The sequence below is a fragment of the Somniosus microcephalus genome, chromosome 7, assembly GCF_052327205.1.
Source record: "Somniosus microcephalus isolate GS21.2 chromosome 7, FLI_Smic_1.0, whole genome shotgun sequence".
Lineage (NCBI taxonomy): Eukaryota > Metazoa > Chordata > Chondrichthyes > Squaliformes > Somniosidae > Somniosus > Somniosus microcephalus.
In genome coordinates, this window is record NC_140993.1 from 11,036,910 (window position 1) to 11,047,585 (window position 10,676).

General features: G+C 50.7%; 1 protein-coding gene across 5 annotated transcripts in view; it reads right to left on the bottom strand.

The window, feature by feature from the left end:
* osbpl1a (oxysterol binding protein-like 1A) overlaps positions 1-10,084 on the bottom strand; it is a 255,127-nt gene extending 245,043 nt beyond the window's left edge. For 2 of the 5 annotated variants that reach the window (XM_085992230.1, XM_085992229.1), the window contains exon 1: positions 9,924-10,081. The gene's annotated coding sequence lies outside the window, so the exon portion shown is untranslated. Of the gene's footprint in view, positions 1-9,923 lie in introns of all 5 variants that reach the window. The other 3 variants (XM_085992232.1, XM_085992231.1, XM_085992233.1) reach the window with 2 other exon arrangements.
* Positions 10,085-10,676: the final 592 nt, after the last annotated feature.

A 10,676-nucleotide genomic window follows, 5' to 3' on the forward strand; every position in this document is an offset into this window, starting at 1 on the left:
TAAGCAACTGCTGTCTCCTTATGTACCCTAATAATTTTACCATATTATTGAGTGGCCACACCTCCTGAATGATGGTCTTTGCTAAAACACTTATAAAAGCTTTTGCTCGTTCCCTTTATGTTGGTTGCAGGTTTTATTTTAGTCATCCTTTTGGCTCTCTTAATTTTGTTTCTAATTGTAAATTATCCAATTTCTTGTTACTTTTTTTCACGTCACTAGTCTTTCAGCCTAATTTGTTCATCCATGGAACCATAGCAATGATAATTTGTATTTATACAGCGCTTTTAACGTAGTAAAACGCCCCAAGGCGCATCGCAGGAGCGATTATCAAACAAAATTTGACACCGAGCCACATAAGGAGCTATCAGGACAGGTGACCAAAAGCCTGGCCAAAGAGGTAGGTTTTGAGGAGGGTCTTAAAGGAGGAAACAGGTAGAGAGGCGGAGAGGTTTAGGGAGGGAATTCCAGAGTTTAGGACCCAGGCAGCTGAGGGCACGGCCGCCAATGGTGGAGCGATTAAAATCGGGGGATGTTAAAGCAGGAGAGGCAGAGGCACCTCTTGAAGACGCTCCTTAAAACCTACCTTTTTGACCAAGCTTTTGGTCACCTGCCCTAATATCTCCTTATGCACCATATAGGGGCAAATTTTGTTTGATAATCGCTCCTGCGAAGCGCCTTGGGACGTTTTACTACATTAAAGGCGCTATACAAATGCAAGTAGTTGTTGTTAAATTGAATTAAGATTTACTATCGACGCTAATACTTGAATTTTAAAATGCTTTTTAATTTTTTTTAAATGAATTCCTGGAATGTGGGCGTCGCTGGCAAGGCCCAGCATTTATTACCCATCCCTAAATGCCCCTTGAGAAGGTGGTGGTGAGCCGCCTTCTTGAACCGCTGCAGTCCGTGTGGTGAAGGCGCTCCCACGGCGCTGTTAGGGAGGGAGTTCCAGGATTTTGCCCCAACGACGATGAAGGAACGGCGATATATTTCCAAGTCAGGAAGGTGTGTGTGACTTGCAGGGGAATACAAGCTTATTTATGCAATTCTTCTCATAATCTAGCCCTTGGGAGTCCTGGTAACATTCTGGTGAAGCTGCGCTGTGCTCCTTCCAAGGCCAAAATTCGACGGTGCGGTGCCCAGATCTGGACACAGTACTCCATGTGCGGTCTAACCAGGGCTCTGTGTAGCCGTCGCAAAAACTTCCTCCCTTTGCAGTCTCGCCCTCCAGATATAAAGGCTAACATTCCATTAGCCTTTTCGATTATTTTTTTGTACCTGACCGCTACATTTTAGTGACCTGTGTAGGCGGTCTCCTAAATCTCTTTGGACCGCCACTGTTCCTAGCTTTTCACCATTTAAAAAAATACTCGGATCTATCTTTTTTTTAAGCCCAAAATGGATGACCTCACCCTTACCGGTGTTGAAATCCACCCGCCACATGTTTTGCCCACTCACTTAACCTATCAATGTCTCTTTTTAATTTTATGTTCCCGTCTACACTACTTACTATGCCACCGATCTTTGTGTCATCGACAAACTTGGATATCTGGCTCTCTATTGTGTTATCCAAGTCATTAATAAATAGAGTGAATAGTTGAGGCCCCAGCACAGATCCTTGTGGGACACTACCGGGCACTTCCTTCTAAATTCGAGTACATACCCATTATCCCTACTCTGTCTTCTACCGCCTAACCCGGTCAATAATTTTCATTCAATTAAACTATCGAGTGGCTCACGTTAGCCCGCCCACTCTGATTTCCCAATTAACATAGAAACATAGAAGATAGGAGCAGGAGTAGGCCATTCGGCCCTTCGAGCCTGCTCCGCCATTCAATGAGATCATGGCTGATCATCCAAATTCAGTACCCTGTCCCTGCTTTCTCCCCATATCCCTTGATCCCTTTAGCCTTAAGAAATATATCTAACTCTTTCTTGAATATATTTAATGAACTGGCCTCCACTGCCCTCTGTGGCAGAGAATTCCACAGGTTCACCACTCTCTGGGTGAAGAAATTCCTCCTCATTTCAGTCCTAAATGGCTTACCCCTTATCCTTAGACTGTGACCCCTGGTTCTGGACTCCCCGGCCATCAGAAACATCCTTCCTGCATCTAGTCTGTCCAGTCCTGACAGAATTTTATAGGCTTCGATGAGATCCCCTCTCAATCTTCTAAACTTGTGAGTATAAGCCCAATCGACACAATCTCTCCTCATACGTCATTCCTGCCATCCCAGGTATCAGCCTGGTGAATCTTTGCTGCACTCCTTCCATGGCAAGAACGTCCTTCCTCAGGTAAGGTGACCAAAACTGCACACAGTACTCAAAGTGTGGTCTCACCAAGGCCCTGTACAACTGCAGCAAGACATCCTTGTTCCTGTACTCGAACCCTCTTGCTACGAAGGCCAACATACCATTTGCCTTCTTAACCGCCTGCTGCACTCTCAGCAAACCACAAACGTTGCACTTCTGAAAGACAAAGTAGCCTGAAATTATACACAATTTCACAAGAAATTGCGCCAATTCAGTACTTCACGATACTAGTACCCTCTTATCCGCCCATCTTCCACCCTCTGTAAACTTCAGCTCATCCAAAACTCGGCTGCCCCGTGTCCTAACTCGCACCCAGTCCCGCTCACCCATCACCCCTGTGCTCGCTGACCTACATTGACAAGAACAGAGAACAACTTCCATTTATACAGCACCTTTAACGTAGTAAAACGTCCCAAGGTGCTTCACAGGAACGATTATCAAACAGAATTTGACACCGAGCCACATAAGGAGATATTAGGGCAGGTGACCAAAAGCTTGGTCAAAGGGGCAGGTTTTAAGGAGCATCTGAAAGGAGGAGAGAGAGGCAGAGAGGTTTAGGGAGGGAATTCCAGAGTTTAGGGCCCAGGCAGCTGAAGGCACGGCCACCAATGGTGGAGCGATGGAAATTGGGGATGTTCAAGAGAACAGAATTGGAGGAGCGCAGAGATCTCGGGGGGGGGGGGGGGTGTGGGGTTGTAGGAGGTTTCAGAGATAGGGAGGGTGCAACATTTCAGGTGGATACCCATCAGCACTGGCGAAGGGGAGTACACCCAAAACACTTAGTCTTTTCTCTTCAGAGGCCTGTTGGGCAGGTCCAACATTTTACCGTTTTTATTTCAAATGCCGAGTCTCTCGGCGAGGTGCCGGTGCAGCGAAGCTTGTGGAGGAGTCAGGCAACTCGGACAGCAACTTCTGGATTTCCGCCTTTAACTGCGCATGCGCGGACGCCGGAAGTATCGCTGTCCGATTTACTCCATAATAACGGTGAGCGCCGACAGCCTCACCGTTACTCCTGCCGCGAAACCCGGGCCATTGTGTCAATGCAAGTCGGTGAACTGAAGATCCCAGGCTGTAATGTGACCCCGTCCTTCTATAGCTTGGGATCAAAAGTGCACAATACAGGAAGCTCTCTCTTAACCAGCAAAATTCAGGAGTAGGTTCAGCTAAGTTTTACTATATATATTAGTGGCCATGTAACCGGGGTTCCTGGATCTGTGGCCGTGTAACCGGGACTCCTGGATCTGTGGCCGTGTAACCGGGACTCCTGGATCTGTGGCCGTGTAACCGGGGTTCCTGGATCTGTGGCCATGTAACCGGGGTTCCTGGATCTGTGGCCGTGTAACCGGGACTCCTGGATCTGTGGCCGTGTAACCGGGGTTCCTGGATCTGTGGCCATGTAACTGGGGTTCCTGGATCTGTGGCCGTACAACCGGGACTCCTGGATCTGTGGCCGTGTGCGGGGCTCTCGTACCTTGGTAAGTATACCTCTCTGTAATCCGGGCTTGTTAATCAACCGGCAGCACGCCGGTCCTGTCGGTGCCGGATAATAAAAAGAGTTTCCTGTATGATGAGGTCATCGCTGGAACGGCACCAGCAAGGCAAGTAAGGTTAGAAATTATACAAATAAATTGTTCGGACGGACACTTGCGTATTTTCGCCCTCCAGATCCTGCTAGTAAGTAAAGAAAGACTTGCATTTCTATAGCGCCTTTCACGACCTCAGGATGTCCCAAGGCGCTTCACAGCCAATGAAGTACTTTCTGAAGTGTGGTCACTGTTGTAATGTCGGGAATGTGGCAGCCAATTTGCGCACAGCAAGCTCCCACAAACAGCAATGTGATAATGACCAGATAATCTGTTTTAGTGACGTTGGTTGAGGGATAAATATTGGCCCCAGGACATCGGGGAGAACTCCCCTGCTCTTCTTCACAATGCTGCCATGGGATCTTTTACGTCCACCCGAGAGGGCAGACGGGGCCTCAGTTTAATGTCTCCTCTAAAAGACAGCACCTCCGACAGTGCAGCACTCCCTCAGTACTGCCCCTCCGACAGTGCGGCGCTCCCTCAGTACTGCCCCTCCGACAGTGCGGCGCTCCCTCAGTACTGCCCCTCCGACTGTGCAACGCTCCCTCAGTACTGCCCCTCCGACAGTGCGGCGCTCCCTCAGTACTGCCCCTCCGACTGTGCAACGCTCCCTCAGTACTGCCCCTCCGACTGTGCAACGCTCCCTCAGTACTGCCCCTCCGACTGTGCAGCGCTCCCTCAGTACTGCCCCTCCGACAGTGCAGCTCTCCCTCAGTACTGCCCCTCCGACAGTGCGGCACTCCCTCAGTACTGCCCCTCCGACTGTCATGTGTGCTTGTGTTCCAAGTGTTGTGACATCCTCATGCACACACTGTAATGTAACAATATCAACAAGTTTCAAAGTGGTTCAAACTCGGGGAAGTAAGATTAAGTTTGGGAGAATTGCTGTAGATTGTCAGTTCACAAACCTGAAGGCTGTTAGAAAAGCAGACGGGAACCTGCGCTTTATAAATAGAGGCATAGAGTACAAAAGCCAGGAAGCGATGCTAAACCTTTATAAATCACTGGTTAGGCCCCAGCTGGAGTATTGTGTCCAATTCTGGGCACCACACTTTAGGAAGGATGTCAAGGCCTTGGAGAGGGTGCAGAGGAGATTTACTAGAATGGTTCCAGGGATGTGTGGAGAGGCTAGGACTACTCCTGCTCCTATTTCTTATGTTCTTATGATCTGAAATGCGCTGCCTGAAAGGGTGGAAGGAGATTCATTAGTAACTTTCAAAAGAGAATTGGATAAATACTCAAAGGAAAAATTTGCAGGGCTGTGGGGAAAGAGCAGGGGGTAGTGGGACTGATTGGAGAGCTCTTTCAAAGAGCCGGCACAGGCACGATGGGCCGAATGGCCACCTCCTGTGCTGTGTGATTCTATGATTCTATAACATGGGAAATATTTGCTTCCCTGTTCCCTTGGTTGAGCAGAAATGCATCCTAAAAATTAAAGCTGCTGCCAAGGTCTGGAATCGAACCCGAGACTGCAACGTTTTAGAACTTTCCGGTTTGTTTTTCCAAGTTGTACTGTCGGGTGCAGAAGCTGTTTCTAGCGCTTGTGGGGCTAACTGAAGCCAGCAAAGATTTAGGGAGGGAATTCCAGAGCTTAGAGTCCAGGGAACTGAAGGCACGGCCGCCAATGGTGGCGCGATGGAAATCGGGGGATGCTCAAGAGGCCAGAATTGGAGGAGCGCAGAGATCTCGGAGGGTTCTGTCAGCATTCATGTATTTACACTTTTAAAGTATAACTTTAGTGGTTAGTGTAATAAACATAGTCAGAGGGGACAATTAACTATAGTTTAGAAAGATAACAGTTAATAAAATTACTCCTCAAAGGATTCGATGAATAGGTAGGTCAGGAACTCTTGTTTGAGGGAAGTACCTTTGAAGTGTTCAGCACCATTCACAACTCCTCAGATAATGAAGCAGTCCATGTCCGCATGCAACAAGACCTGGATGACGTTCAGGCTTGGGCTGATAAGTGGCAGGTAACATTTGCGCCACAGAAGTGCCTGGTAATGACTATCTCCAACAAGCAAGAGTCTAACCACCTCCCCTTGACATTCAATGGCATTACCATCGCCGAATCCCCCACCATCGATATCCTGGGGGTCACCACTGACCAGAAACTTAACTGGACCAGCCACATAAATACTGTGGCAACAAGAGGTGGTCAGAGACTGGGTATTCTGCGGCGAGTGTCTCACCTCCTGACTCCCCAAAGCCTTTCCACCATCTACAAGGCACAAGGAGTGTGATGGAATACTCTCCACTTGCCTGGATGAGTGCAGCTCCAACAACACAAGAAGCTCGACACCATCCAGGACAAACCAGCCCATTTGATTGGCACCCGATCCACCACCTTAAACATTCACTCCCTCCACCACCGGCGTACTGTGGGTGCAGTGTGTACCATCTACAAGATGCACTGCAGCAACTCGCCAAGGCTTCTTCGGCAGCACTTCCCAAACCCGCAACCTCTTCCACCTAGAAGGACAAGGGCAGCAGGTGCATGGGAACACCACCACCTCCAAGTTCCCCTCCAAATCACACACCATCCTGACTTAGAAGTATATCGCCGATCCTTCATCGTCACTGTGGGAGTACCTACACCACACGGACTGCAATGGTTCAAGGCGGCGGCTCACCACCACCTTCTCAAAAGCAATTAGGGAATGGGCACTAAACGCTGGCCTTGCCAGCGATGCCCACATCCCATAAACGAATTTTTAAAAAGTAATGAACTATGGCTGTTTATGTAAATAGACGGTCCTCAAGGACTTCAGGAACAGATATATCATGAGGTCTGATCTGTGACATGTACCTTAGAGGTAGGCAAACTAAGGTGTATAAAGAAGCATGGTTTTCAACAGTTAGCTGGAGGGCTCGAAAGATAGAGAAATCGCAAAGCTACTCTCTCTGTGTAAGGTGTGGATTGATCACCCGCGCTGCATGTGAATAAAGGCAGTTCCGTAGACTCCGCCAACAAGCCTCTCGTACTGACTCGAAGGGTGTCGTTGTGAAACATGGAAGGAAAGAGGCGGACTCACATTTGAATGTTAACAGAACTGTTGAGCGAGATGGCAAAGATGTAGAGCTGGGTGTCGTCAGCATGCATGTGGAAGCTGGCTATTACAACAACAACTTGTATTTATATAGCACCTAATAGTAACGTAGTAAAACGTCCCAAGGCGTTTCACAGGAGCGTTATCAGACAAAATCTGACACTGAGCCACATAAAGGAGAAATGAAGGCAGATGGCCAAAAGCTTGGTCGAAGAGGTAGGTTTTAAGGAGCGTCTTAAAGGAGGAGAGAGAGGCGGAGAGGTTTAGGGAGGGAATTCCAGAGTTTAGGGCCAAGACAGCTGAAGGCACGGCCGCCAATGGTGGAGCGATTAAAATCGGGGGGATGCTCAAGGGAAGATGTTACCAAGTGGCAACATGTTGATGGGAAAGGGGAGGGCGTCAAGGATGGATCACTGGGGGCCTCCAGCCATAGTGGTGCAGGAAGAGAAGCCAGTGCAGGAGATCCTCTCGCTACGCTTGGATTGTTAAGAGTGGAACTAAGGGAGGGAAGTTCCAATCAACTGGGCAACAGAGGGAGGGCCTCGGAGGAGAATGTTTTACGTGGAATTACTTGGAATTTGCAACACAGAAACAGGCCATTCGGCCCAACTGGTCCATGTTCCACACGAGCCTCCTCCCACCCCTCTTCATCTCACCCTATCAGCATATCCTTCTATTCCTTTCCCCCTCGTGTTTATCCAGCTTCCCCTTAAATGCATCGATACTATTCGCCTCAACCACTTCCTGTGGTAGCGAGTTCCACACTCTCACCACTCTCTGGGTAAAGAAGTTTCTCCTGAATTCCTTATTGGATTTATTAGTGACTATCTTATATTTATGGCCCTTGGTTCTGGTCTCCCCCACAAGTGAAAACGTCTTGCCTACGTCCATCCCATCGAACCCCTTCATAGTTTTACAAACCTCCATTAGGTCACCCCTTAGCCGCCTACTCTCTGGAGAAAAGAGCCCGAGCCCGCTCAGTCCGGACTGGCCTAGGAGTCAACCACATCGGTGTGGGACTGGAGTCACCTGTCGGCCCAGACTGGGTAAGGACGGCAAGTTCCCTTCCCTGAAGGACATTCGTGAACCAGATGGGTTTTTACAACAACCCGACAGCTTCATGGTCACGTTAACTATTTGATTCCAGATTTATTTAGTTAGTTTTTTTTTTAAATAAACAGAATACAACTTCACAAACTGCCATATTATGTTCTCCTGATTACTGGGCCAGTATGAGTAAGCAAAATCATTCAGCAATGTCACAACCATGTGTTGCAATTTTGTGGAATTACTTCATGTTTTTGTCAAGTTGCAAAATAAGAGAAAAAACTTAATATTCTGACTTCCAAATGCAACCTTTTGTCAATGTTTCACATAAATGACACATTTTGAAAGCATTTAACAAAAGAACCCTTGGGGTTTTAGAACAGAAATTGTTTGCTGTGAATGTCACCTATTTAAAAAAAAACTCATGTTAAAAACGCCTATGGCACAAAAATAACCTAGTGTCAGCCGTGGCTCAGTGGGCAGCACCCTCGCCCCTGAGTCAGAAGGTTGTGGGTACAAGTCCCACTCCAGAAACATGAAAACAAAAATCTAGGCCAACAGTCCAGCGCAGTGCTGAGGGAGCGCCACACTGTCGGAAGGGCGGTGCTAAGGGAGCGCCGCGCTGTCGGAGAGGCAGTGCTGAGGGAGCGCCGCGCTGTTGGAGGGGCGGTGCTGAGGGAGCGCCGTACTGTCGGAGGGGCGGTACTGAGGGAGCGCCGCGTTGTCGGAGGGGCGGTGCTGAGGGAGGGCCGTGCTGTCAGAGGGGTGTGCTGAGGGAGTGCCGCACTGTCGGAGGGGTGTGCTGAGGGAGTGCCGGAGGGGCGGTACTGAGGGAGCACCGCACTGTCGGAGGGGTGGTGCTGAGGGAGGGCTGCGCTGTCGGAGGGGCAGTACTGAGGGAGCACCGCACTGTCGGAGGGGTGTGCTGAGGGAGTGCCGGAGGGGCGGTGCTGAGGGAGTGCCGCGCTGTCGGAGGGGCGGTGCTGAGGGAGCGCCGCGCTGTCGGAGGGGCAGTACTGAGGGAGCGCCGCGCTGTCGGAGGGGCGGTGCTGAGGGAGCGCCGCGCTGTCGGAGGGGCGGTGCTGAGAGCGCCGCGCTGTCGGAGGGGCGGTGCTGAGAGAGCGCCGCGCTGTCGAAGGGGCGGTGCTGAGGGAGCGCCGCGCTGTCGGAGGGGCGGTGCTGAGGGAGCGCCGCGCTGTCGGAGGGGAGGTGCTGAGGGAGCGCCGTGCTGTCGGAGGGGAGGTGCTGAGGGAGCGCCGCGCTGTCGGAGGGGCGGTGCTGAGGGAGCACCGCCCTGTCGGAGGGGCGGTACTGAGGGAGCACAATCTTTCGGATGCCCTGTCTGCCCGCTCAGGTGGACGTAAAAGTTCCCATGGCACTATTTCGAGGAAGAGCAGGGGGGTTCTCCAGTCAATATCCCTCAACCAACATCACTAAAACAGATTATCTGGTCATTATCATCACATTGCTGTTTGTGGGAGCTTGTTGTGCGCGAATTCGCTGCCGCGTTTCCTACATTACCACAGCGACCACAGGTCATCAAAACTTCATTGACTGTGAAGCGCTTTGGGACGTCGTGAAAGGCGCTATAGAAAGGCAAGTCTGTCTTTCAGATCTAAGCTTGTGATAAAGCTCTTTCTCTACAACACACACGTTTAATACTCCACGAGCAAGGCTCCTTCACAACGGGACCACTCACAACAACAACAACAATTCACCTCTGCAAGCAACACAGCAAATTAAAGCACCCGCCCCCGCCAAAAAAACACACAGCTTTGTTACAATACTCTCTGCCAGCTTCGAAGTTCTTGCACCAGATCAGTTGATTGGGCAGCAACAAAAACATCCAAAAAAATACATGTAATTATTTACTACAGCAATTGCAATGTTTGTAATGTATCTGGCATCTTGCAGCCGGGTCCTGCTTTACCTGACACAGCAAGAGCCCAGAACAACCTGCCCGGGTTGCAATCGAATGTTGCCCCGGGAGCGCGTGACCACAATGTAACAACCAATGTATCCGGCCGGGATTCCCGGGGAGGTCCCTGGCCTGCAGAGCAGCACCGAAACCGATAGAGGACAAATCTCGGATGCAGCTGACGACGCCTGAAGTCACGCCTCAAACACGAGCAGACAGCCCAATCTGCATTAAAAGCGAAAAATAAACAACGATTTTTTTTTCTGCTTATGCACAATCGTGACGCTCCCTCAGTACCGGCCCTCCGACAGTGCGGCCCCTCAGACAGTGCAGCGCTCCCTCAGTACCGCCCCTCCGACAGCGCGGCACTCCCTCAGTACTGCCCCTCCGACAGTGCGGCGCTCCCTCAGCACCGGCCCTCCGAAAGCGCGGCACTCCCTCAGTACCGCCCCTCCGACAGTGCAGCTCTCCCTCAGTACCGCCCCTCCGACAGTGCGGTGCTCCCTCAGTACAGCCCCTCCGACAGTGCAGCTCTCCCTCAGTACCGCCCCTCCGACAGTGCGGCGCTCCCGCAGTGCTGCCCCTCAGACAGTGCAGCGCTCCCTCAGTACTGCCCCTCCGACAGCGCAGCGCTCCCTCATTACTGCCCCTCCGACAGCGTGGCGCTCCCTCAGTACCGCCCCTCCGACAGTGCGGTGCTCCCTCAGTACTGCCCCTCTGACAGTGCGGCGCTCCCTCAGTACTGCCCCTCCGACAGTGCAGCAG